We start from the raw sequence: 22309 nt of genomic DNA on the forward strand, positions 1-22309 counted from the left end.
AGTTTCTTTGCTATTTTTAAAACTTATGTAATGTACTACTAAGTGTTTATTCTCTCTGAGGGCAGATAGGCAAGTAAAATTGCGTAATTACTGCAGCCCTGTACTGTATAATTGTTTAGTACTCGTTAGTAATTTGTAGTAAGTACTACTTTTCAGTAACCTAACCATCCATTTAGCAAACTTCATACATGCACTTCCTTTATGTCCCTTAAAAGATTTATGGATATCTTCGTATCCAAAGATTTGTTTTTCATCATTTGTTGTTTGTCCATGCGTACTGTGGTTTTTTTTCTCTCTCCAAAAAACCTTCCCAAAAACCCCCATTCCCATCCATTTTTCAAACCCTAACCCTCTTGCCCCGGGCTGTGTGGTTTTTGTTGAGGTGTGACTAAATCACAAGTATAATTCCACACGCTTGCTGGGGAGGATAAAGTCAAAAGCAACAGAAAATCAAATTCAAGGCAGGTCAAGGAATTCAAGGATATACTCTTATTCTGCTTGACACACACCCATAAGTATTTGCAAATCAATTCAGAATTTCATGTCCGCCATCAAGTGGATTCACCATCAACAACATCCTCCTACACATGACTAAAGCGTACGCTGCTATGTCCTTTAGTACTAGTTCTTGGAGTAGCCATAATCCACACAACTAGTAGTTAACTTTTGATTGAATACTTTAGCTTTGCTTAGGCTACAATTTATGGCACTGTTCTTGTGTACTGAACTATCGTACTGTTCTAATGCTCCTCTTAGGCCACTCAATGTCTCATTTCCTTTTTTAGGGCGAGCTGGCGTTGGAGCGCGAAGCGCTCCCGCCAGGGAGTTCTATAGTCACCGTGCTAACTGGCAAGGGAGCTAGGGCTGTGCACGAGCCGCTACTGGCCTGTGCACGAGCCGACTCAGCTCTGTAAACGCGCACGTCTTCCATCCAGAAGACGTGCTGCGCCCGAGCCGCCTTCCGCTTGTGCAGTCCTGTCAGTGATTGCAGCTCCGGGGGGAGGAGGAGGCTGCACAGAAATGCCGAGCCCACAATGTGCGGGTGCCGTCGACTGCATGCACACATGTAACATTTTGTCCGGCGTCTGCTCTGCACGGGTCTCGTCCGAAGGGGGGAGGGGAGGAGGTCTTCTACCAGCCGGAAGGTGTCTTTGCAGAGGTGTTCATAGCCTCTCCCTTTTTTCTCCTCCTTAACTCGCTCGGCTCCCACGGGCTTTGGCTGTCTCCCAGCTCCCAAGGTCTGCAAATAATTCACAAGCAGACCAGCATGAGCAAAATAAAAAAAAACGGAGCAGGCGGGTGAAGATTAGCAAAATAAAACGGAAAAGCAGCGGCTCCGGTTCCAACTCGGTGCCATGCTGCCCTATTAACCCCCCCCCACACATACACACACACACACATGGCTTGTCCCGTCTTTCCACTCACCTGCCAGCCTCTGCTCGCTTCCCCTGCCCCTCTGCCTATCCATGCCTCTCGCGCTCATGCCCATTAGTTTCTTCTCCCTCCCTATCCGCTGTCTCTCTCTCTCTTCTCCCTTTCTATCGCTGTTCCCCTCTCCCCCCTCACGCTGTTTCCCTCGCATCTATCGCCCTCCACCTACCGCTCGAGTCCCCTCTCTTGCTCTCTACCGCACTCTCTTCCTCTTTCACCGTGCCGCTCACCCTCTTTCTATCTATCCAGCCCCCTCGCCTCTGCATTGCTCCTTTCCACCGTCATGCTCCCTCTAGTCCTTCTTTTCAAGCTCTCTTCCCTTCACCCCTTCCTCTCTGTGCTTGTTTTTAAATTACAAGTGATTTTATTAGGGAACATTTTATATATACGGTGCAGTTATACATTACAGATAAAAAGAATGTGGTGAAGTCTCTCTCAAGCCTTCCTGTGGGGTGTCTTTCTAATCGACGGGGGCAGGGAGTTCAGAGTTAACGGGGTTCAAGATGCCTCCTCTCTGCCCGATGGGGGTGTTTTCACCCGGCCCATGCCTAAAAGGGGGGTGGGGGGGGGTGGCACGGCTGCTCTCCAGGGGACGCCCACGCCATCAGCTGACATCTGGATGGACGTCATTGACCCGAGTGGAGGGTGGTAAAGATGCCCGTGTGAGCTCTTGTCCTGTGAGTGCACGGTGCAGCCTGTCGGGGGGCTTTATGCCCACCCGGCGACATGGCGCCCGACAGTGGCGGGGGTACCCCCGAACCCGAGGAGGGCACATGGGAATCATTCCAAAGCATGTGTTAAGCCGAGAGAAGGCAGAGCATGCGTGGGCAAAGGTCCGAACGGACACATTTCTAAACGTGGACACATTGATATTTACAGGTGACACAGAAGCCACAAACGCACATTTACAGCCATACACAAAGTGCCTCATGCCACCTCCCTCCCTCTGTGCCAGCCTGCTTGTCAATAAATGCGGCCGTGTGATTTACAGGTGGCACAGAAGCCAAGACACTCACACTGCCACATTAACAACCCTCTGCTTGAAGGGCTGTCTGTCTGTCTGTGCCAGCCTCTCCCCGGACGGCTGCTTGTGAAAATGCCCCACTGTGATGCTAAACGTGTCCCTGTGATCTGAACCAACATGGAAGAGTGCACTCCTGCCTGCACATGTGTCTTCTCGGGTCAATTACCTTGTGATTCAAAACTTACCAGGTAGTTAAATTAGGTGGGGGGGGAGGGTGTAAACAACAAAATAATAAAACAAAGGTAAGACTAGTGAACAAGATTATGTATAAAACGGGTGCAGTGATTTAGGTTAAAATAGTGTTGGTAAAGGCAATAGCTCTCGGCTTCCTGACCTATCAGCTATGCCAATGTTTTTTTAGCCCCGCTCCACCGCAGCATGGTTAAAGTTATTAAAACAAGCATTTGCAATGCAATAGGTCTCGCATTTGCGAGAATTTGAGCTACTTTTATTGTAAATAACATTGCTTTTATTTACGTATTGGTTTTTGAACCATAAATAAAAGCCATTGTCATTAACAATGCCAATAGATCAAACTCGCGTAAATGCGAGACCTATTGCATTGCAAATGCTTGTTTCATATGCTGCTACTGCCAGTGTGTACCACTACTACTACCACCACAACAATGCCATTTCATCCGTCCAGGATACCATAGCCAACCGTAATCGCCATTTGCCATGCAGCCAGCCCTGTGCCTAGCCCTAATCTAAAACACAAATCACAGGTAAGATAAGCATTTTTGGGGAGGAAGAATAATGGAGTAGGAGGAGAGGAGAGACTGACGGTAGTACTAGTAAAGTAGTAGGAAAATTGAATTCACTAACTCTGTCAGTGGCACTTTTGTTCAAATTTGGGCGATTACTTAGACAATTTGAATCAACCAGCCAGTTATGTTTCAGGAAAAGAAACGTACTGTTAACCCCCCCTGCCTCCCCCACAAAACAGTAAAAACACGTATGCTATGTTTAAGTGGAAAACAAATATTTATTTAGACCCTAACAAAAATAAACTATCCCACAAGACCCGACCCAGCCCCCTCCCTAACCCCAACCAATGTCCATGAAATAAATGTCCCCAAAAGTTCAAAAACCCCAATGCCCAATTCCTCCCCCAAAAGTCTTTAAAATAGGGGCAAGGGACAGTCTCTACTTTGGCCGGCGGTGTCCTGTGGCCAGGTGGTCCCGCAGTTCTCTCCGGAGGGCCTTGAGCAGGACTTTCTGCCTCTCCACCTCCTGCTCAAGGTAGGCCACTCGCAGGGTTAGGCGGTGTACATGCGCCTTGCAGGTACTGTGGGGGGCAGCTGTTGTTTGAGCTGCTCGGCGGTGGTGGGTGGCTGCCGGACCATGGCGCCGTACCGCTGGAGGATTGCGCTGGCTGGATGACCCAGGGGCAGTGGAGGAGGATGCAGCTGTTGTTGTTGACTCCTCCTCCTCCTGAGCCACCAGCTGCCGATATTCGGCGACAATTGCCTCCAGCTTCCGGCACCTGGCCCGGATAGCCAACTCCTTCCTCAATGGTTTAGAAGGAGTATCTATATGAAGAAAGAAAAAAATACTGTAACCAATACTCTTTAAGATTAACACAAAATAATTCAACAGAAAGTTGTGTCACAGTAGCACTAGCAACTTGCAAGCACAGTACATAACATTTGTGGCATGTATCTATCTAACCTCCCTCTTCGTCGGCCTCTGCTCTTACATTAGTGGGAGTTTCAGGAATTCTACTAGCACTATGGACTCACTACATTAGACTCAGACAGTACACTAGTCTTCTTCTTCTCTCTTGGTTAGCGAAATTAGTATGTAAACTTGTGGAAGCCGGCATAATGCCAGCGCAGTCAGCTTGCACCCAAGAAAAACAGACGCAAGCCATGATGGCGCAGACTCGCTTTACTGTTACCAGTACATGCAGGTGGGGAAGCTCTTACTTTTCTATTACTGGTGGCACTGTCCATACTCTGTTGCAACAAGGGCTACTGCTCAATAAATGTAACTTTCACCCTGCCCTGCCCCTGACTACTACAAAAGGAAAATGAAGAAGGTAATATGATCATATATCCCTTCACATGATATTTGCTTATATAAGGGATGACTTTAGGTGCTTTGTTTGTATTGATTGAGTGAACACAGATAGACCACACATGAATGACAGAGTTGAAAAAATGTATTTACATAGGTAATGAGTGGTCCCCGTAATCGCCGGAGGAAGGCACTTGTGACTTGAAATGATAATGTGAACTATACAATATAGATACACAATATATGCAGTGCTTGCAAACTACTGTTAGTCAAGGGAGTATTCTGAAAAATTACAACTTCTACTTTCCTTGGCTTTGCTACTCTGGCACGGATGTGCGGTGTTACATGCTCTTCAAACTAACACTCTTCATCCAGTGACCGTCTACTCTGTCTACTCTACATACACCTATGCTATCTATGAGGAAGATACCATCCAGGCATCCATCCATTCAAAGTAAATGTCAATCATTCTTCTTAATGTCTCAACTGGACAAACCTTACTTTTTCTCACTGACGAACACCCTTTTTATTTTATTTTGTAAACCACCACCCATGCATCCGTGCTTGACTTGCATTTGAATTTGACCCAAAGGATATATTACGCACACATACAGTTTCTGTTTCACCCACCCAGGCAGTCCTCTTTTCTTTCTCCTTCCACCCATCCTTGCTTCAACCGGCCATGCACCAGATTCCTACCAGCCACCTCTGCCTGCATTCAAAACCACATATCATTCTTTGCCAGTCATTAATTTAACTCGCTCGTCCTTCCTCCTTCCTTACACCCTTCTTTCCCTTTTCGTTCATCCCATCCATCAAGTTCATCTCTGATCTGACTTAGCTTCTCGATAAAACGTTCACAGCTGAGTTGAAGTCAAATTAGAGGAGGCCATTGGTTACTCGTCAACTTGCGCCGCTAATGCTATTGCTAATGCAAAGTCAAGGGTGACTGTCTACTACCTGGTTGATAAAAACGTAGTTCTAAATTTGTAAGTCTTCTTAACAGTAAAGTGTACTTGTACTGTACAACATACACCCCTGCAGTGAGCCTACTCTGCAATCTCAATAAGTAAGGAATATAATAGCTTACCACTGCCCGCCGCTACTGAGGCATCCCCCACAGCAGTTCCTGCTGGCACTGATGGCACCGCATCGGCCCCTGGAGTGACCACCTCTGCGCTGGCCCCGGCACTGGTGGTTGTTTGTGCCGATGGTGTTCCGCCTACAAAAAACATTTCATATTTTTAGATGCCATATACACCATTCCCTATTTTGTCTAGGAATGAAAAAAATGTTACTACGTAAACAAATTAAATTATTTGTGACTCTCTAGTCTAAACTAAAAATTCCCCTTTCGGAAGGGGAGGGTGTTTTTATTTATGCTTAGCCATAACATGTTGCACTTTTTGGCACAACTGATGAATGCTTGCTTTTTAACACGCACCATTTTTCTCATAACAGATAGAAGATTCCCCTCTATGAACAAGAGCAATATGTTACTCATCATCATCACCACCAGGACTTTAAGTTCCAACCAGGTGAGGGGTTTCCCACAATTAATGTGTAAACCAGCCACTGTTCAGTTCTCATGAGTTCACCGTTTCTCTTCTATTAAGTTGATTTTAATAAATGTTTTTATATAATGCACAATTGAAAATTAATATACAGAGTACACACAGAGCTAGTTGTTTTACTTTTAATAAAGCTTTAAAACTTACATAGACTCTGTGGTTTTTGGTCATGAGTGAGTGAGCAAAAGGGTTTGCAATTTGCAAGCATGATTCCGTGACTCTGAGAGGTCGGACTCTGACTCCTTAGTCTTATGTTCTGGGTTGTATAATCATTGGGGATCATCGCTGCATTTGGGAGCTAAAGAATGACTCTGACACACTAGCTAGTCAGTAAGGTGATTAGGGGTTAAACTTCTGTTATGACGGAGGTATGTGGAAAGTCTAACTGCGCCTATTATCACCAATGCCCTATTTCTTGTCCATAGTTCTGTATGTGCAGAATAGTCCCTGCAACAGTAGTAGTATGTCCTCCTATCCAATCAAAAAGTAAACTAGTACCTTATTCTTGGTGGCCTTTGAAATTTTATTGTTGGGAATTGTCAAAGCATAAACATTAAGAAGACTTCAATAGACATTATGGACAACCCTGAGGACTGCACTCAGTGCCTAGAGCTATTGCTGAATAGGAGTTTTGTTTAACACCTTTTGCCAACTGTGCAAGCTTAGCTAGCTACACAGACAGACTAATAATAATAAATAGTAGTAGCACAGAGAGTCATAGTAGAGGCAGGATAAGAATTTAGAAACAGTCTACAAGAAGATCAAAGACGATTTAGGAAAAAATAGAATTATGATGAACGTTTGGAATACATAGGTGCAGTAAAAGTTAGGGAAGTATAATTATTATTATTAACAGGAAAACTTACTGGGGCTAGCAGAAGAGCCCTCGGTGGACCGATCCTGGCTTTCCTGCTCCGCCGGCGCCGCTACATCCGTCCTCTTGCCCCTGGGAGTTGCTGAGGTACATGAAAGAAAGACACAAACATGGATGATTGTTGTCAACAAAATCAAACATTTCAAAAAACCAATAACAAATTATTTCGGGGAAATAAACAACAATTGCACTAAATTTATTGACCTGTCTGATGTGGTCTACTAGAATATTAGTATTGCTGGATTCGCGGACCATCTACTTGGAAAGTTATGTTACTCACTAAACCAACTACAAAAAGGTACTACTAGGACTGGCAGCACTCAGCAGCATGCGAAGTGACAGACACAGTTTGTCATGATTGCAGACCATTAAAAAAATTCCTACTAAATAACAAGTCATAATATACTCAACCTATCAATCCACCACCACTATCTTTTCTTAGTGGCAGGAGTACAAAGGAAGGACTAGACTTGAGTCTCTAGTCTCTAGCATTACGCAGTTCTGTAAAGTACACTCATACATAATCACTCATGCAAAATGAGCACAAAATTGAAAAAAGTAAGCATAGTAGCACCGCCACTGAGCAGGCGAGCACCTGCAATCACAGAAGCTTTTGAAACATAATTTACCTGCAATGTAATCGGCACCATTCTTGTTCTTCGAAAAAAACATATATTTGCAATATAACACAGAGCAGAAGAAAACAAAGTAGTTATTAAGTAGCTACTGGTACTCACCAAGCCCAGGGATCTCGACGCCAAGCAGGTCGAGCAGGTCTTGTTCCTGGTCCAGTATGTCAGACCACCGGTGCATCACCTGGTTGTAGGTGCGCCGGACCCCTGACTCCCGATACCTTACTCCATAGCTGGCGATGCTCTCGGAGGCCGTACCCGGTACCGGGCCTTCCGCCTGCTGCAATGGTCTTGGGGAGGTGGCGCTGCACAAAGAAGACAAGTGTGGCCACCTCCACCATGCTGAAGATCTCCCTGGGACTTACAGACGCCCCCCTTAAACGCCCGCAAGGGAGCCAGCTGCGAGGTGCGGGACTCTTCCCCTTGGAGTTCTTGCCGGCTCCCTTTGCCAAGGTCCTGGGTTAAAGCAAAGGAAAAATAGGAAAGAATAGGGAAAAAGTAAAGAAAAGAAAAGAGAGAGTTAAAAAAAAGTAGTTATTAAAGTAACGAAAAGTTAAAAAAAACACAAAATATAGATGTGCAAAAATAGAGAGATAGATAATGAGTAAAACAGATTAAAAAAAGTTCAAATAAACAAAGTATTACAGAGATTGAGGCAGGATAGAAAAGGCATGCCAAGAACCATAGCAATGAATGAAAAACAAGATGGCCGCGCCCATTGCAACCGCGTGGGTAAATTTGCGTGATATTTTCCTCGCGAGCACGCAAAAATGAACGCAAACACGCAACTGCGACCCGGAACAGGAAATGTGCAACGCGAGCATGCAACTCGCGACCGGAAACGGAAATACGCAACGCGAACAGTGAAAAACAAGATGGCCGCGCCTATATACGACCGCATGGGTAACTTCACGGTAGCCGCAGTGAAAAAAATCCTGCAAACTCGCAAAAAATAAAAATCCGTAATCTCACGAAAGTTCGCATATTTTGCGAACCGCGAGCACGCTTTTGCGCGAATTCGCGTACTGCGAATTCGCACAATTCGCCCATACTTAGTAAATATGGTGAAGCCTTGTGTTTCAGAAGTGGAGGAGAGAGGCGTTAAGCCAGGAAGGCTAACACCTCTCTCCACCACTTCCTTGTACATATCCCCCAAAGTATTGTTTAGAATGAAAATAAGCGAGACAGTTATATTGTATGATATTGGCATTTAGGTAGCTCTTTCCAAATCCTTGTCAGTCCCTAGGAGCTGTTGTTTAATATATATTTATATATATATATATATATTTATAATTTTATAATAATATTTTTAAAATAAATGCTTTTGGAACTGCCCAGGTTGTGTGCGGCTCAAATTCCTTTCCTTCAGAGAGGCTCCTGTTCTACATATTGAGGCTGTCCTACCTCGAGCCACGCACCGCCTTGAAAGAGCGCCGTCACTGCCCGACATTGGACACCCCTTTGTTTCTGCGCAAGCTACCAGGTCATCAGGCTGCCGCCAAGGACCAGACTTTGGTTTAGGCCCACAGCAACCTAAACGTGGAATGCAAGTGGATCCTGGCTATTCCAAAAAGCAGCACATGAAAAAACTGGCATCACCTACCAGAGGGAAACACCGTGAAGGTAATCAGCACACTACAAGAACCAGCATGCCTGCAAGAATAAGTCAGCCCGTCGTGGTGGCCACTAGGTGGCGAATACCTTTAAAGAGCCCAGCTGATCAGTGTGCTGAATACACCCGTGAGATGCCGAGGCGTTCTCCCCTGACGAAGGTCGAAGCACGACCGAAATGCATTGGGACTAGACAAGACTGCACTCGCCTACGCTGCAACATTAAAATAAATGCTTTTGGAACTGCCCAGGTTGTGTGCGGCTCAAATTCCTTTCCTTCAGAGAGGCTCCTGTTCTACATATTGAGGCTGTCCTACCTCGAGCCACGCACCGCCTTGAAAGAGCGCCGTCACTGCCCGACATTGGACACCCCTTTGTTTCTGCGCAAGCTACCAGGGCATCAGGCTGCCGCCAAGGACCAGACTTTGGTTTAGGCCCACAGCAACCTAAACGTGGAATGCAAGTGGATCCTGGCTATTCCAAAAAGCAGCACATGAAAAAACCGGCATCACCTACCAGAGGGAAACACCGTGAAGGTAATCAGCACACTACAAGAACCAGCATGCCTGCAAGAATAAGTCAGCCCGTCGTGGTGGCCACTAGGTGGCGAATACCTTTAAAGAGCCCAGCTGATCAGTGTGCTGAATACATCCGTGAGATGCCGAGGCGTTCACCCCTGACGAAGGTCGAAGCACGACCGAAATGCATTGGGACTAGACAAGACTGCACTCGCCTACGCTGCAACATTAAAATAAATGCTTTTGGAACTGCCCAGGTTGTGTGCGGCTCAAATTCCTTTCCTTCAGAGAGGCTCCTGTTCTACATATTGAGGCTGTCCTACCTCGAGCCACGCACCGCCTTGAAAGAGCGCCGTCACTGCCCGACATTGGACACCCCTTTGTTTCTGCGCAAGCTACCAGGGCATCAGGCTGCCGCCAAGGACCAGACTTTGGTTTAGGCCCACAGCAACCTAAACGTGGAATGCAAGTGGATCCTGGCTATTCCAAAAGCAGCACATGAAAAAACCGGCATCACCTACCAGAGGGAAACACCGTGAAGGTAATCAGCACACTACAAGAACCAGCATGCCTGCAAGAAAAGTCAGCCCGTCGTGGTGGCCACTAAGTGGCGAATACCTTTAAAGAGCCCAGCTGATCAGTGTGCTGAATACACCCGTGAGATGCCGAGGCGTTCTCCCCTGACGAAGGTCGAAGCACGACCGAAATGCATTGGGACTAGACAAGACTGCACTCGCCTACGCTGCAACATTAAAATAAATGCTTTTGGAACTGCCCAGGTTGTGTGCGGCTCAAATTCCTTTCCTTCAGAGAGGCTCCTGTTCTACATATTGAGGCTGTCCTACCTCGAGCCACGCACCGCCTTGAAAGAGCGCCGTCACTGCCCGACATTGGACACCCCTTTGTTTCTGCGCAAGCTACCAGGGCATCAGGCTGCCGCCAAAAACCAGACTTTGGTTTAGGCCCACAGCAACCTAAACGTGGAATGCAAGTGGATCCTGGCTATTCCAAAAAGCAGCACATGAAAAAACCGGCATCACCTACCAGAGGGAAACACCGTGAAGGTAATCAGCACACTACAAGAACCAGCATGCCTGCAAGAATAAGTCAGCCTGTCGTGGCGGCCACTAGGTGGCGAATACCTTTAAAGAGCCCAGCTGATCAGTGTGCTGAATACACCCGTGAGATGCCGAGGCGTTCTCCCCTGACGAAGGTCGAAGCACGACCGAAATGCATTGGGACTAGACAAGACTACACTCGCCTACGCTGCAACATTAAAATAAATGCTTTTGGAACTGCCCAGATTGTTTGCGGCTCAAATTCCTCTCCTTCAGAGAGGCTCCTGTTCTACATATTGAGGCTGTCCTACCTCGAGCCACGCACCGCCTTGAAAGAGCGCCGTCACTGTCCGACATTGGACACCCCTTTGTTTCTGCGCAAGCTACCAGGGCATCAGGCTGCCGCCAAGGACCAGACTTTGGTTTAGGCCCACAGCAACCTAAACGTGGAATGCAAGTGGATCCTGGCTATTCCAAAAAGCAGCACATGAAAAGCCGGCATCACCTACCAGAGGGAAACACCGTGAAGGTAATCAGCACACTACAAGAACCAGCATGCCTGCAAGAATAAGTCAGCCCGTCGTGGTGGCCACTAGGTGGCGAATACCTTTAAAGAGCCCAGCTGATCAGTGTGCTGAATACACCCGTGAGATGCCGAGGCGTTCTCCCCTGACGAAGGTCGAAGCACGACCGAAATGCATTGGGACTAGACAAGACTGCACTCGCCTACGCTGCAACATTAAAATAAATGCTTTTGGAACTGCCCAGGTTGTGTGCGGCTCAAATTCCTTTCCTTCAGAGAGGCTCCTGTTCTACATATTGAGGCTGCCCTACCTCGAGCCACGCACCGCCTTGAAAGAACGCCGTCACTGCCCGACATTGGACACCCCTTTGTTTCTGCACAAGCTACCAGGTCATCAGGCTGCCGCCAAGGACCAGACTTTGGTTTAGGCCCACAGCAACCTAAACGTGGAATGCAAGTGGATCCTGGCTATTCCAAAAAGCAGCACATGAAAAAACCGGCATCACCTACCAGAGGGAAACACCGTGAAGGTAATCAGCACACTACAAGAACCAGCATGCCTGCAAGAATAAGTCAGCCCGTCGTGGTGGCCACTAGGTGGCGAATACCTTTAAAGAGCCCAGCTGATCAGTGTGCTGAATACACCCGTGAGATGCCGAGGCGTTCTCCCCTGACGAAGGTCGAAGCACGACCGAAATGCATTGGGACTAGACAAGACTGCACTCGCCTACGCTGCAACATTAAAATAAATGCTTTTGGAACTGCCCAGGCTGTGTGCCGCTCAAATTCCTTTCCTTCAGAGAGGCTCCTGTTCTACATATTGAGGCTGTCCTACCTCGAGCCACGCACCGCCTTGAAAGAGCGCCGTCACTGCCCGACATTGGACACCCCTTTGTTTCTGCGCAAGCTACCAGGGCATCAGGCTGCCGCCAAGGACCAGACTTTGGTTTAGGCCCACAGCAACCTAAACGTGGAATGCAAGTGGATCCTGGCTATTCCAAAAAGCAGCACATGAAAAAACCGGCATCACCTACCAGAGGGAAACACCGTGAAGGTAATCAGCACACTACAAGAACCAGCATGCCTGCAAGAATAAGTCAGCCCGTCGTGGTGGCCACTAGGTGGCAAATACCTTTAAAGAGCCCAGCTGATCAGTGTGCTGAATACACCCGTGAGATGCCGAGGCGTTCTCCCCTGACGAAGGTCGAAGCACGACCGAAATGCATTGGGACTAGACAAGACTGCACTCGCCTACGCTGCAACATTAAAATAAATGCTTTTGGAACTGCCCAGGTTGTGTGCGGCTCAAATTCCTTTCCTTCAGAGAGGCTCCTGTTCTACATATTGAGGCTGTCCTACCTCGAGCCACGCACCGCCTTGAAAGAGCGCCGTCACTGCCCGACATTGGACACCCCTTTGTTTCTGCGCAAGCTACCAGGGCATCAGGCTGCCGCCAAGGACCAGACTTTGGTTTAGGCCCACAGCAACCTAAACGTGGAATGCAAGTGGATCCTGGCTATTCCAAAAAGCATCACATGAAAAAACCGGCATCACCTACCAGAGGGAAACACCGTGAAGGTAATCAGCACACTACAAGAACCAGCATGCCTGCAAGAATAAGTCAGCCCGTCGTGGTGGCCACTAGGTGGCGAATACCTTTAAAGAGCCCAGCTGATCAGTGTGCTGAATACACCCGTGAGATGCCGAGGCGTTCTCCCCTGACGAAGGTCGAAGCACTACCGAAATGCATTGGGACTAGACAAGACTGCACTCGCCTACGCTGCAACATTAAAATAAATGCTTTTGGAACTGCCCAGGTTGTGTGCGGCTCAAATTCCTTTCCTTCAGAGAGGCTCCTGTTCTACATATTGAGGCTGTCCTACCTCGAGCCACGCACCGCCTTGAAAGAGCGCCGTCACTGCCCGACATTGGACACCCCTTTGTTTCTGCGCAAGCTACCAGGGCATCAGGCTGCCGCCAAGGACCAGACTTTGGTTTAGGCCCACAGCAACCTAAACGTGGAATGCAAGTGGATCCTGGCTTTTCCAAAAAGCAGCACATGAAAAAACCGGCATCACCTATCAGAGGGAAACACCGTGAAGGTAATCAGCACACTACAAGAACCAGCATGCCTGCAAGAATAAGTCAGCCCGTCGTGGTGGCCACTAGGTGGCGAATACCTTTAAAGAGCCCAGCTGATCAGTGTGCTGAATACACCCGTGAGATGCCGAGGCGTTCTCCCCTGACGAAGGTTGAAGCATGACCGAAATGCATTGGGACTAGACAAGACTGCACTCGCCTACGCTGCAACATTAAAATAAATGCTTTTGGAACTGCCCAGGTTGTGTGCGGCTCAAATTCCTTTCCTTCAGAGAGGCTCCTGTTCTACATATTGAGGCTGTCCTACCTCGAGCCATGCACCGCCTTGAAAGAGCGCCGTCACTGCCCGACATTGGACACCCCTTTGTTTCTGCGCAAGCTACCAGGGCATCAGGCTGCCGCCAAGGATCAGACTTTGGTTTAGGCCCACAGCAACCTAAACGTGGAATGCAAGTGGATCCTGGCTATTCCAAAAAGCAGCACATGAAAAAAACGGCATCACCTACCAGAGGGAAACACCGTGAAGGTAATCAGCACACTACAAGAACCAGCATGCCTGCAAGAATAAGTCAGCCCGTCGTGGTGGCCACTAGGTGGCGAATACCTTCAAAGAGTCCAGCTGATCAGTGTGCTGAATACACCCGTGAGATGCCGAGGCGTTCTCCCCTGACGAAGGTCGAAGCACGACCGAAATGCATTGGGACTAGACAAGACTGCACTCGCCTACGCTACAACATTAAAATAAATGCTTTTGGAACTGCCCAGGTTGTGTGCGGCTCAAATTCCTTTCCTTCAGAGAGGCTCCTGTTCTACATATTGAGGCTGTCCTACCTCGAGCCACGCACCGCCTTGAAAGAGCGCCGTCACTGCCCGACATTGGACACCCCTCTGTTTCTGCGCAAGCTACCAGGGCATCAGGCTGCCGCCAAGGACCAGACTTTGGTTTAGGCCCACAGCAACCTAAACGTGGAATGCAAGTGGATCCTGGCTATTCCAAAAAGCAGCACATGAAAAAACCGGCATCACCTACCAGAGGGAAACACCGTGATGGTAATCAGCACACTAAAAGAACCAGCATGCCTGCAAGAATAAGTCAGCCCGTCGTGGTGGCCACTAGGTGGCGAATACCTTTAAAGAGCCCAGCTGATCAGTGTGCTGAATACACCCGTGAGATGCTGAGGCGTTCTCCCCTGACGAAGGTCGAAGCACGACCGAAATGCATTGGGACTAGACAAGACTGCACTCGCCTACGCTGCAACATTAAAATAAATGCTTTTGGAACTGCCCAGGTTGTGTGCGGCTCAAATTCCTTTCCTTCAGAGAGGCTCCTGTTCTACATATTGAGGCTGTCCTACCTCGAGCCACGCACCGCCTTGAAAGAGCGCCGTCACTGCCCGACATTGGACACCCCTTTGTTTCTGCGCAAGCTACCAGGGCATCAGGCTGCCGCCAAGGACCAGACTTTGGTTTAGGCCCACAGCAACCTAAACGTGGAATGCAAGTGGATCCTGGCTATTCCAAAAAGCAGCACATGAAAAAACCGGCATCACCTACCAGAGGGAAACACCGTGAAGGTAATCAGCACACTACAAGAACCAGCATGCCTGCAAGAATAAGTCAGCCCGTCGTGGTGGCCACTAGGTGGCGAATACCTTTAAAGAGCCCAGCTGATCAGTGTGCTGAATACACCCGTGAGATGCCGAGGCGTTCTCCCCTGACGAAGGTCGAAGCACGACCGAAATGCATTGGGACTAGACAAGACTGCACTTGCCTACGCTGCAACATTAAAATAAATGCTTTTGGAACTGCCCAGGATGTGTGCGGCTCAAATTCCTTTCCTTCAGAGAGGCTCCTGTTATATATATATATATATATATATATATATATATATATATATATATATATATATATATATATATATATATATATATATACAATCCTCCAAAGATTGCAGGTAATCCGCGCAGCTCCAGAACGAGAGGGCGTGTCACCAAACCAGTACCTGCAGACTGGTAAAACATAGCCACTAGACTCCCTCTTGCTCAAGAAAGAGAGTGACACAGCTCCGGGGGTTAAAAGAACAGATTTATTGATTTTCTTTGCGCTGGCAGTCTTGTCCCTGAAAAGCTGGGCAGACGCGTTTCAGCCATCCATTGGCCTCATCAGTGCCCGTCTCAGCTGCCTTCTCGCTGCTTCCAAAATTAATTGGCCGATGGTTCCACGCCACGTTTGCCTCCTCTCTCCCCATGTATATAAAGGCGATTACATATATGGGGAGAGAGGAGGCAAACGTGGCGTTTGCATGATAAGGGGACAAAGAACAGTTTTATCTGCAAATCCGGCTGTAGAAAGGCGTGGAACCATCGGCCAATTAATTTCTGAAGCACCACCTGGTGTTTTGGAAACCCCTTCATTGTATGGACTCTGACGAAGGACTTCAACGCCCAGCATGCAGCGGGACTGCAGTAAAGCGCAATTTGTCCCACACCCGTGAGGCAATAAGGTGGGGCCAGTGATCACATGACCAAGAGTGGTCACAGGCTAAAACACCGCTACAATGGACCCCTGTAAACAGCGAGAAGGCAGCTGAGACGGGCACTGATGAGGCCAATGGATGGCTGAAACGCGTCTGCCCAGCGTTTCAGGGACAAGACTGCCAGCGCAAAGAAAATCAATAAATCTGTTCTTTTAACCCCCGGAGCTGTGTCACTCTCTTTCTTGAGCAAGAGGGAGTCTAGTGGCTATATATATATATATATGTAGAGAGAGGGAGAGAGATATAGGTTTGGCGCTGAGAGCCGCAGGGCTCTCTTAGCGGGGGCTTTTCTCTGCCTGCCCGTTACCTTCATTGTTGCTTCTTTGATGGATCCAGAAGTCTGGAGCAGGGCACCAAGGAAATGGTGAGGATCGGTAACCATGAGTCTTTGCAAGATCGCCTTTGCATGGAAACAAGGATGGATTTTACTACACATCACAAACTCTATTTGAGGTTCGTTTTGTTTGAACTTGGTAATGAGATGAATGAAACTGTTCCTACGCCGCCTATATGAAACATGATACGATTTAAAAAATTAGTAGAAATGTTGTATGCCCAACATTATTTCTATGAACCATTTGGGGTGAATAATTGTTAATAAATGTGGACATGGCACTATGTTTTCCATCTGATGAATTAATGAATATACTATACAGTTCGCCATGAGTTGGCAGGGTATGCTCACCCCGTGAGTCCCTTGCTCACTTTGGCACTGGATTCAAGCAAGCCGGGCTGAAGAAGGCTGAAATGCCAGAAACCGGTCCTCGGTAGCTTGTTTCCGGTCCAGGGAAGGCATGGCTTGGCAGTTCGGGCTCAACTGTTCCCATGAGGCACAGGGTCAGACAGATTTGCATATTACCATGTCTGAACTGGGGTGGCAGAGTGGGCTAAAGAATGGTGATGGATTAAACCCAGATCAGTTGACTGGGGGTGAGTGCTTGTATTGTCAACGCTCCGTCCATCATTTCCTTTGGTTTTTCTTTGTGATTAATGATAACCACCTTCTCAGGGCAAATTAAAAATATATATTTTTCACTTTATATTTTGTAGGTTTCCTATTAACCCTAAAAACAAAACAACAAAAAAGACACATTGCATAAAACACATACTCACAAAGAAATACATATATTTTATATTATTTTTGGACAGAAAGCACCACAACAGGCACTGAAAAAGATCAGAGATAGAACAGAACAAAAGAGAAAACAACATTAATAACCCCAAAGTTCAAAATTATCCATGTGTCTGGCTGCCAAATACCTCTCCCCCCATACAGCACCTGTCTACGAGGGGGTGCTAAGCCAATATTACCCATCTCCTAGCTACTGTTTGGAGCATCACTTGATACACAGTGAAAACCTGTAATTACCCGTTGACTAGGGATCTCCTGGGCCTCTCCAGCCTGCTAGAGCACTTGAGCTTTGCATACCCAACCTACTACACTTTTTTCTTTTCTACCAACCAAATATCAATGTTACAGATTTTACCTGCTGACCATGGATCTCCTGGACCTCTCCAGCCTGCTAGAGCATAGGTAGATACCCACACAGCCGAGAATCTAGCCCTCACTGATGAGCAGAAATGACTCTTATGTAGTTAAAATGCACTCCATGTGTGGATGGATACATACAGCATCAGAGTTGTTTCAAACTAAAGTGTAATGTGGCCATGTCATCATCTACCTATATCACTTCTCAAAATGAAGCCTTACTATTGATCACAGGAAATCCACATATCAGGTTTCCTTGTCTGCTGACCTATAGTTAAATAGGAGCCCCGGCCTTCGATCTCGTTCCTGCCACAATGGTGGCATGGTGAGTTTAAATGTAAAAAAATAGAAGAGAAACTAGCCTCCCGCATATCGGTTTTATATCCTTAGTGTAAAGGGAAATACCTTAATCGGCTTCAATATGCTTCAAAGGAAATAGAGTAGTCAGAAACCCCAGCATGACACAGAAATCGTATAACTGCTGAGCCCATACTCAGTAGACCTCACAGGAAATAGTTATCGTCGACTCACTCACACATGCCATGGCCAGAGGACCAACAAATATTGGTAAATGCATTAGGTTTCGCCTATGTGATTAATAATAAGCTGTTTTTTGTTATAAGACGTAGCTTGCTGAGTAGTTGTTCAATATAAGTTACAGAAAGTCTGTTAAAGTGTTTTGACTTGTTTATGTACAAAAAGGCAATATATTGTGCTGTTACTAGTGATATAGTGCAGGTAAGTAATAGCAAAATTGTGACACATGAAATGAAAGAGAGAAACAATAGAATTCATTAATGTATTTGAATTTTGAATTTAAAAACACTTGTAAAGCGCACTTTTACCTGACGGTTTCATGGCGCTAGGACTGTCACAACCTCAGGTGACAACTGGAAGGGGGGCTAGGCAGGGAAGGCTTGCAGAAAGAGATACGTTTTTAAAACCCTACGGAAATCTTGATAGAATGAGATGGAGCGGACATTGGGGGGAAGAGAGTTCCAGAAAATGGGTCCAAGGACTGAGAACTTCGTCCCCCCATCCTCATTTTCCTGAAACGTGGGACAGAAAGAAGGGATTGAGAAGAGGAACGAAGCTCTCTAGCAGGAGTGTACCTAGAGATTGACGAATTTATAAAAGCTGGGGTGGTTCCTGCTCGAGCCTGAAACACGGTGCAACCCAATTTAAAGAGAGCCCTCTCCCTAATGGGTAGCCAGTGCAGGTTCTTGAGTATGGGAGAGGAGTGATGAAATTTAGGAAGGCCAAAGATAAGACGTGCCGCTTGGTTCTGCAAGAGCTGTAGGCGTCGAAGAGCATAAGCTGGGACGCCATTGTAAAGGATGGTACCATAGTTCAGCCGGGACAGAACCATGGCCATCACAATAAGCTTAAGTGCAGAAGCTGAAAAAAATTTTGAGATTTTCCTGATAGTGCGGAGAGTAAAAAAACAAGAAGACACCACCGTGCTGATTTGGGAGTGCAGGGTTAAATTAGAATTCAACGTAATCCCAAGAGTCTTAGCAGTGTTCGAAGGTAGGGGAGGGGAACCAAGTGCAGGGGGCCAAAACATAGAAGACCAGGGACTGGATGCTCCGCCCGTCAAGATCAGCTCGGTCTTGTCTGGGTTGAGTTTAAGATGGTTAAAGTTCATCCAGTCCCTGATGAAAATCATAACTGACTGGAAGTTGGAAATAGATTTAGGAGAATCAGAGAGATGGAAAATCAACTGAAGGTCGTCCGCATAATTAAAAACGTCGACCTCCAGCTGTTGGAGAGTAAAGATCAGAGGAAAAATTTAAAGATTAAATAAAAGAGGGGATAAAGAGGAGCCCTGGGGGACACCGCAGTGGATCTTGAGTGAGGAAGAGGAAAACCCATCAAGATGAACGGCCTGGGTTCGGTCCCTCAAGAAGGAGTTTAGCCAGGTCAGGGGAGGCCCCCCGATGCCCGCTGCCCTGACACGGGAAAGAAGGATGGAATGATCAACCGTGTCAAAAGCAGCGGAAAAATCGAGGAGGACCAAAGCCTGAGACTGGCCTTTGTCCGTTCCTTCCCTCAGACTGTCCAGAACTGCAGTCACCACCCTCTCAGTAGAGTGGCGGGGGCGGAATCCGGCCTGACGAGGGGCCAGGTAGCCACTGTCCTCCATAAAAGAGCTGAGGACCGTGGCGACGTGGCTCTCCAGGATTTTGCCCAGATAGGGGAGAAGGGAAATTGGGCGATAGTTCAATGGTAAAGTAGGGTCGGTGCCGGATTTTTTTAATAGGGGAATAATTATGGCTGATTTGTGAAGTTTAGGAACTTCGCCCATCGTCAAAGACAACTTTCGAACCCGGTGCCACTGCACCTGCTGCACCATTTAAATTAGGCCCTCAGTGCCTGCAAGATTACTGCATTTGTAACTGCCTGTTTAGTAGTAAAATATAGCAATATTTGGTGTTTAGAGGAGTTATGACAACTTTTGGCCCCCCTACCACTGCACCTGCTGCACCATTCAAATCATGACCCTATTGCCTGTAAGATAACTGTACTTGTGACTGCCTGTTTAGTGGTAAAATATTGCAACATTTGGTGTTTGGAGGGGTTGCTAAAGCTTTGGGCCCCGGTGTCACTGGACCTGCTGCACCACTGAGATCATGATCCTAGTGCCTGCAAGGTAACTGCACCTGTGACTGCTTATTTAATAATTACATTTAACAATATTTGGTGTTTAGAGGAGTTCTGACAACTTTTATCGCTGCTGCAACTGCACCTACAGCACCATTGAAATCATGGCCCTAGTGCCTGCTATATAACTGCACTTGTGACTGCTTTTTTAGAAGTAAAATTTAGCAATATTCTGCATTTAGTGGGGTCCTTAGAGCTTTTGGCCCCAGTGCCACTGAACCTGCTGCACAATTCAAGTCAAGCCCCTTGCAAATAAAAGATAACTGCAATTGTGTCTGCCTCTATAGTAGTAAAGTATAGCAATATTAGGCATTTAGAGGAGTTCTGACAACTTTTACGCCTGGTGCCACTGCACCTGCTACACCATTCAAATCATGGCCCTATTGCCTGCTAGATAAATGTGCTTGCGACTGTCTTGTTTAGAAGTAACATTTAGCAATAATCTGGGTTTAGTGTGGTCTCTAGAGCTTTTGGCCCCAGGGGCACTGCATCTGCTGCACCATTCAAATCAAGTTCAGTTTAACTACAAAGTAACAGCACTTGAGATTGCCTGTTTAGGAATAAAATATAGAAATATTAGGTGTTTAGTGGGTCACTTGGAGCTTTTGGTCACAGTGCCACTGCAACTGCTGCACTATTGAAATCATGACCCTAGTTCTTGCTAGATAACTGCACTTATGACTGCTTGTTTAGTAGTGAAATATAGCAATATTAGATCAGTTCTGACAACTTTTTGCCCGGTGCCACTGCAGCTTCTGCACTATTTTAATCATGATACTAGTGCCTGAAAGATAACTGCACTTGTGACTGCCTGTTTAGTTGTTAGATATAGCAATATTAGGTGTTTAAAGGAGTTCAGATAACTTTTGTACCTGGTGCCACTGCACCTGCTGCACCATTTAAACAATAATCCTGTTGCCTGCAAGATAACTTCAGTTGTGACTGCCTGTTTAGTATAAAATGTAGCACTATTTGGTGTTTAGTGGAGTTATGACAACTTGTGGCTCCGTTGACACTGCACCTGATTCACCATTTAAATCAAGCTTCTTTTAATCGCAAGATAACTGCACTTGTGACTGCCTGTTGAGTAGTAAAATATAGCAATTTTGAGTGTTTAGTGGGGTGCTAGAGCTTTTGTTTCTAGCGTTGCAGCACCATCGAAATAATGACCCCTTTGTCTGCACGGTAACTGCACGTATGACTGCCTATTTAGTTTTACATTTTAGGAATAACCTGGGTGTAGTGGGGTCCCTAGATCTATTCACCCCAATGTCACTGCACCAGCTGCACCATTCAAATCAAGTCTTTTTTTACTGCAAGTTAACTGCAGTTTTGACTGCCTGTATAGTAGTTAAAAATAGCAATATTGTGTCTTTAGAGGAGTACTGAGAACTTTAGTGCTACTGCACCTGCCTAAATCAATCAAATCACTACCCTGTTGTCTGCAAGGTATATTCACTTGTGGCTGGTAACTGCAGTTTTGACTGCCTGTATAGTAGTTAAAAATAGCAATATGATCTCTTTAGAGGAGTTCTGACAACTTTGAGAACTAATGCTACTACACCTGCCTAAATCAATCAAATCACTACCCTGTTGTCTGCAAGGTATCTTCACTTGTGGCTGCCTCTTTGGTTGTAAAATATAGCATAGCTCTTGTATATTAACTTTATTTTTAACGTGGAATGTTTACTACACATTTAGAATATGATCATAATGACCACATAGAATTAGTTGAAAATCAATTCGATAATGCCTACAAAGTGCAAAGAAAGGTACTGAGGCATGAATAGGAAATGCCATGAACATTCTAAGGCTAAAGCACCTGCTTTACACAACTAAGAAATAAAAGCAAGCATTCAATCATACTGTTAGAAGCTGGTTGCCTTTTCCAAGGGAATCAATCTTTTCTTGACAGTGAATGGGGCTTAAACAATTTGAACAGCTTTAGTAAATGTATCGCGAAAGCATGCAGTCAAGGGAAGTAAACAAAAATAAGTTCCACACAAAAGTGAATGAACACAGTAATTTGACTATGAGAACTGATAAGAGCCCCCTTTTAAGATATATTAAATACAAGAGAAGCATGGCACACGCGCTGTGCAGGGGAAACTTAAAAGGCCCACAGTAAAAACGTTGGTCTTCTATAAGTGTAGGGGCAACCCCTCTAATGTTGACTCACGCTCACCTGCAGGTGATCATAATCAGGCACTGTAGAGACCTATGAAGCTCATGCGCTGCAGGACTTTTGAACACCAACTG

Source organism: Lissotriton helveticus, chromosome 3_1 (assembly GCF_964261635.1).
Source record: "Lissotriton helveticus chromosome 3_1, aLisHel1.1, whole genome shotgun sequence".
NCBI lineage: Eukaryota > Metazoa > Chordata > Amphibia > Caudata > Salamandridae > Lissotriton > Lissotriton helveticus.